The sequence below is a fragment of the Bactrocera neohumeralis genome, chromosome 4 (genome assembly GCF_024586455.1).
Source record: "Bactrocera neohumeralis isolate Rockhampton chromosome 4, APGP_CSIRO_Bneo_wtdbg2-racon-allhic-juicebox.fasta_v2, whole genome shotgun sequence".
Classification (NCBI taxonomy): Eukaryota; Metazoa; Arthropoda; class Insecta; order Diptera; family Tephritidae; genus Bactrocera; species Bactrocera neohumeralis.
Window position 1 is genome coordinate 54,353,149 of NC_065921.1, and position 7,077 is coordinate 54,360,225.

A 7,077-nucleotide genomic window follows, 5' to 3' on the forward strand; every position below is an offset into this window, starting at 1 on the left:
TTTACCTCCTGTTTTACTTGAACGGCTATCTGTTTTTCAGGCATTCTATCATTGGAATTTCAACTCCGCGTGCAGTTGATGTTTTTGAGTGTGATATTTAGATATACACATAAATATTTATGTATGCAGCATTTTAATTTGTGTGTGCTCTATAATGCTCCATGTCCATGTTCATGTTTGAAATACCTTAGCGTTCTCTGTTGAGTAATTCTTTAACTTGTATTTTTTGTTTACTTTTTTGTTTTAGCATTAATTTAGTTTTTCCAAAAAGCTTTGCTAAGTGTACAACGGTATCTTTATTGATGAAATTAGTGGCACCCGTGGCCATCTACCACCATTCGTGGTGTTTGCTCTTTACGACATGATTCAGTTAAGTTACTTCTTCATGAGGATTTGAAGGGAACACAGTTTCATATTAGGTTAGATGGCTTATCATAGATCGCACGTGGACTAGATGTAGTCCTTTGTGAAGCCATTGAAAATAGAACTCCCGTGTTCGGACTTAAAGATCGGCAAAACGCTTCGTAGCCAATACAAATTTGCAAAGACGCTTAATTTCTACGTCCGCCAGTTCGGTGGGATGTCTGAAGGTATGCGCCCCCAAGTGTCTAAGTCTTGATCTCCCAAAAGCGGGGCAGTCAAGAAGGAAGGGCTTTTTAGTTTTTACCGCATCTTCTTCCAAACAGCTTCTGCATGCGGCGTCCGGTAGAGTTCCCAGCCTAACAGCATGTATGCCAATAGGGCTAGTGCATGTATGCCAGCGCTGACCAAGCAGCCGCGTGGCCCAGCTATCCAGTAGTATAGCACAAGATGATGCGGGAGCACCTACCCGTCCCATTTCTACCGATAATGATTCTAGGGTGCGTTTCCTTGCTAGCTCATAAGCTTTGCAGTTACCGACGATTCCGCTGTAACCCGGCACCCATACAAGTCCAGAGACAGTGATGCCAGACACTCTTCGACCAGCCCTGAACGCACCGTGAATGAGTTCAAGGCTAGTATCGCCGCTCTGCTATCTGAGTGAATGGTCACTTCTCTGAAGGTAGACACTCTCCGGAGCAGCAAATCTGCTGCCACCTTGACGGCTGCATATTACTCAACTTTATCTCGATTCAAAGGGCTGACAGAAAGTCAGAAGTATAGTATAATACACTACATACAACAAAGTAATCTACGAATATTTTTTACCCAATTTTATTACACTCAGAAGCAAATTTCGAAGACCTCATAAAATATTGGGTCATTCACAACTAGTTTAGGTTTTTAGTGCAGTTTAAATACGATTTTCTTAATTTTTAAAGCACTTCCTTAAATTATAATCTTTTAGGCAATATTTGATTCGTGCAGTCAAGAAACTGGTCCGACTTGTGGTGAATGTTCTCCCACAAAAACTTTTACAGAGACCGGAACAAATTATAGTCTGAAGGTGTCAAATTCGGAGAATATGGAGGGTATAGAAGAACATCCCATTCAGGCTGCAAAAGCTTTTGGCGAGTCATCAAAGTTATGGGAGGTCTCGCATTATCATGGTGAAACAGTGCACCTTTTATATTGATCAAGTCTGACCTCTTCTGTTTAAGGAAATTGTTTTATTCACTCCCCGCTGCTATTACCACTTTTGCCAAACTTTATGTATTTTAAAATAAAACCGGTTTCAATTTCACAAATTTATTTACAATATAAATCCGCTTTATACTCAGCTTCACAAATTTATTTTACAATATAAATTCGCCTTATAATGGCCGTATGTAAAGTGTTCCGGTCACGTTATTTTCACAATATAAAGTTATGTTTGGAAATTATGGATATACAGTAGAGGCCCGCTAATCCGGATCAATTAAAACCTGCCCCTATCCGGAATATAAGGAAATCCGGATTACCAAAGTCATATCAGAACTATGTATTATGAAAAAATATTTATGAATTTCTGTTTGTTTATTATAACAAATAATACACATGTTCCAAAAAATCAAAAAAAACTTAAACTAATAAAGCATAAAGCGAATATAGTGAATAATAAACATGTGATCCGGATTAGAGAATACGGATAGAGAATGTCGGTCCGGATTACAAGGGACATAATAGAAATTTTAAGTTTTTTAACCCTGTCCGGATTACAGTGGAATCCGGATTAGGCCATGTCCGGATTAGCGGGCCTCTACTGTAGATATAAATGGAGATCACTAGCGGTGCGTAGCGGTGGCGAAAGATCGACGTGTATTCAACAACAGACGAGTCAGTACTGCCATGTGGATATGCTGACCCTTTTTATATGGAGTGGTGTGGTGTGTGTTTGCGTGTATGGATCCTGGGCTCTCGCGTGTGGGTAGTGTTGAGATGGATTGTAGAGATGTCGAGGGGAGTGTGGCGTGTTAGTGATGGGTGTAGGTGTGGTGTGGGGCAGGCGACTAAGGCTCATTTAGCCAGAAATCACCTAATTTGTCCAAGTGCTCATAATTCATTTTAAAAATAATCATCGAATGGTCGGACAAAAGCTCAAAATAAACGATTTCTTTGAAATCCTACCAATCAGACATAACCTTTAATTGGTAATTATCGGCTTTCGAAGTGGTGTGAGCTGGAACGTCCTTTTTAAATCATGATCTATTGCTTTTGCATTCTTCTAAAAATCCCACTTTTTTCGCCGTCAGTAATAATACGCTTCAAAACTGGATCATTTCTTTGACGTCTGATAAGCAATGTATAAATCATGTAAATTCCATAGAAACAGGAAGAACATGAAGAATCCATATGCCAAGTTGAAATTAATCCAAGACGTTTCATGTTCTTTTTAACAGTCGCGTATAACAAATTAGATTTTTCAGTAATCTCTCGAGTTATGGATATATCGGTTTCAAGTGATAATGCAGATGCATGAAAATTTGCCGTCCACACCTTCCACCGTTTGACATTGGTGTTCGGGTAACACATCTTCTCCGTACACATCACACCATTATGTGGAAAATGCTGCTTCCGATTTCCATCTTTAATAGGGCGCTAAATAAAAAATATTCTATAAAATTTGAGAAAAACCAACAAGCCTTACTATCGATCTGTCAAATAAAGCAAGACGGTTAATTGTGAAGCCGACAGCGAAAAAATTCAATAACATCAGCTGTTGCCATCAAGCGAAGCGTAACGAGCTGAGTTGATTTTGGAATGCCTGTTTGTCCGTCTGTATAAACCTTAACTAGTCCTTCACTTTTCAAGACATCGATTCGTCTTTACCTCATCAGACCACTATATAGTAAAGAATTTTTCCAAAACACATATGTATAAATTTAGCGAAGTCGCACACCACAACACTGATCTTCTTTCTGTGACACTAAGCAATCTCAATCTGATTTTTAAAAACCTAAACTACAGTCATTTATTTAATTCATTAATTCAACGATCGGAAAAGCCTCAATGAACAGAACCACCAGTTTCTTCAATTTAACAAAATAAATAGTATATTTTTATATTTCAGTATAATAAAGCTGTAGATCGGACTAGATACCCAGCCATGAAAAAATTGAAACCTAGTGACATTCATCTGAGGTAGTGCCCTAATTAATGGAACAAAACTATATTGAAGATCTACGCATACAGTGCTAAGTAAGTGATGTTTCATTCTAGCAGAATCAAATCCGGATTTTTCGAAAGTATATAGTATTTCGAGCGTTTAATACTACTAGTGGTCAAGCCACTTCTACTTAATGGCAAAAAGACATATTTTTAAATAACTGCTTTAATCATTTGAAAGCATCATAGCACTTGTACAATTATCTAATCAGTAGAATAATATTAAATAGTAAACAAGTTGCGTTAAATATTACCCTCTTGCTATAAAGTTATTTCATTTACTTACCTTTTAAAGTAGATCTGCATAAGCAACAGAATAGCCAGAAGGTACTAAACTCCACAATCGGCAACACAAGAATTACAAAAGTGAATGGGCATAACTCCCCAAATAATTCTTCCACTGACAAGTATTTATTTAAATAGTGCTCTTACATATTTGCAGTTGATTCTGTTATAGCTGCGCTTAATTAGTGCTCTGCTTGAGTTTTACCAAATGAGCGAAGATATGTAAGTGATTATGCTTTGCTTTGGGGTCAATCGAGATGAGTACATGTCCTCAGAGAACTGTTGATTTGCAGGGGAGGCTTACTTGAATAGAAAATCGATTTACATAAGAAACTATGAAAAGCAATTTGTTGGAAATGGGGTAAGTTGAATATGGAATTGAGGTTTTGAAGCGACGAAGATTTTTAATATCTGATTTTTTTCTACCACTATTTAAAACGGTTCGCATTAATGAAAAATTTTTTAGTTTGTACAAAATTTTTTTTAAGTTTCGAAACAAAAAAATGTGTGGGTCTAGACAACTATATATAGGGCAATAGTTTGCAGCTTAATTTCAATAATTTGGCCTTGGTGGCGACGGAGATGTGAACTGATAAATATCAAGCAAATAGCAAGTTTCTTTACAATTTGACGTCAAGTCAACCCAATAATTGGGCATAATAGTACCCTGTGACCATTTCTAACATCTCTAGCTGGTAAGTTAGAATAGCCGTCTAAAAGAATGAAGAGGCTAAGTATTTACATATCTGACTGTTCTCTTATTTGAGTAGCAAATTACGAACAATTCAGTCATAACTGAATTATCCCAAATTCATTCCTCGATTTTATGAATAATCTTCTACTTTCTGTCATTCACGACGAAATTGCTTTCATTAGTCCAATTATTATTAATAATATGCAGCTAGAACTTCCATTAAGGGAGAGGTTAGGGTTTCAAGAAAAAAAACTTTTTTATAACTTATTTATTAAATATATGTAGATTGAATAATTTTATTCGGAAATTATGTCCATTATTGAGCACACTTTTGACAATATAGGGTAATTTTTTTGTCATTTTTAGTTCATGAACTTTGGACGCATTTTTCTGAAAACTGTTTTTTTAAAGTCCGTGTTCACTGTCATTTCAAAACTACTTTTTTCCAAGACATTATGGGGGAAGCTTTGTTACCCGTTTATGCTTCAATATTTTTGCATGAAAAATCTTTTTTTCCTTGAAACCCTTACCCCTCCTTTAATTAAGTTGTTTTCTTCTTTGATCTACTTAGTAAAATAAGGGAATGGTGAGATACGGTTACCTCTCTCTTCAAGATTTGTTGAATGCTTTTACAGATACGAGAACTCTCCAGAATATTGTTCATAACTTAACCAATCACTTCACTAGAATTTCAGAAAGTGATTAAATCATATAACAATTAATAATAACGCAAAAACGCTTAATTTTTTTGTCCATTTCAATGACAGATACCTGTCAACAATATCAATGCTAAAGAAAATATATTAATTTGTTTTATATTCATTTATACCTTGGTTGTTGTACTATTATGAAAGTGATATTTTTTTAGAACATTTTTCAGAAATTTAGTGCACGCATACCTCACATTTCTTTCTTTATTACCATGCTCTCCTGTAGTGAGGTATGCGTGCACTAAATTTCTGAAAAATGTTCTAAAAAAATATCACTTTCATAATAGTACAACAACTATTTTAGCTTCAGTGAAAGTCGAGTTGGATCACTCTTTGATTCATTCATTTTTTATTGTTTTCTCTGCTCCTTTCGTAGCAAATTGTTGAACGTGCGCCAATTAAAATAAACCAAACGCGTGGCCGGTATGCAAATATCTTCGTAGCGTCGCTGTTTACAGTTATTTTGGGTGATGTTTCTTTGGGGTATGTTTTGCTTCCTTTGTTGACCTTTTTATATATTACCATTTATTCAGCTCTCCATTTTTACCATAAACATTCGCACAAATGCTCGTATTTTTCTACATTTTATGGAAATTTCACAAATTTATTTTTTATGTTCCACCGAAAAAAATATAAAAGGACTATAAAATAAATATTTTTTGAAGAATTGAGGTTTCTTTTTCCTAAGAAAACTTTGCGCTTTTCTGTTGTGTCTGCAAGTTTCAAAACTAATATTAAATAATCAAATAATGTATTTTTTCAGTTACTTCACGTGGAACATGAAGGTCACTTCACTTATGTAGAAGTTGTGTATAACGTTTTAACGGCCAAGTCAAGTTAATTGTTGGGTTAACAAATGTATTTAACTTCCAAAAGAGTTGGCATTATATAGTAGATTTATAATAATATCAAACTAATTTAAAAAACAACGGATATAATTTCAAAATTTTTTCTTGTACTGGCATTGACCACAGATTATTTAGGTGTTTTGAGAATGCAATTCTGCTTAAAGCAATAATTATAAAACATGGAGTTCAGCAATACAGAAAAGAGACCTAAACAGAGAAGTAATTAAAAATTTGGTTTTTATTGAAAAAAATACAGATTTTCGGTAAAATTAAGCTCAAAGTTCTTAAAGTCGTCAATGGAGACATTTAACGTTCGTCATATTAAAATCGAGTTTCCTACTCAACTTAAAATATTCTTCTGTTAGTTTTTGTCATTTTAATTTTTCAGCTATGTGCTGTTTTTTAGAGAACCTCAGGTTCTAGAAATTTGCGTGAAATATCCTGATATCTGCCTTTGATAGCAATCAGAGATAAAGAGATCCCCAACTCTTCTGTCACTGGAAATGTGAGAGCCGCTCACCTACCGAACTTTGACAGTTGATTGGATTGGGTAGGTTTTGACGTTTTGCAATTGGAATGACTGGAACGGCCAGATTGAAATTATACCAAAAATATATGTGAACGGAGGAATTTGTTGCCGCCGTTCAAGATAGCTAATAAAATGTTAAAACAATGAAAATCAAAGAAAATGCGAAATTTAAATATATTTCATGAAACTATTTGTAATTTGATGCATAATAGAATTAATTTTTTATTACAAATGATTAAAAACATTTATTAATTGAGACTAACAGTTTTAATTCACCTTATTAAGTATTGAAAGATCGAAAGTCAGTTGTTTTATTATACCATAAAATCATAAAAAAGGAATTAAGTAGTTTCGCCATATATTAAAATATATAATATATAATAATTTGCAATCGTAATAAGTATTGGGTATTTTAATTTAAAATGCCCAAAAATTCTTATTTTGTTC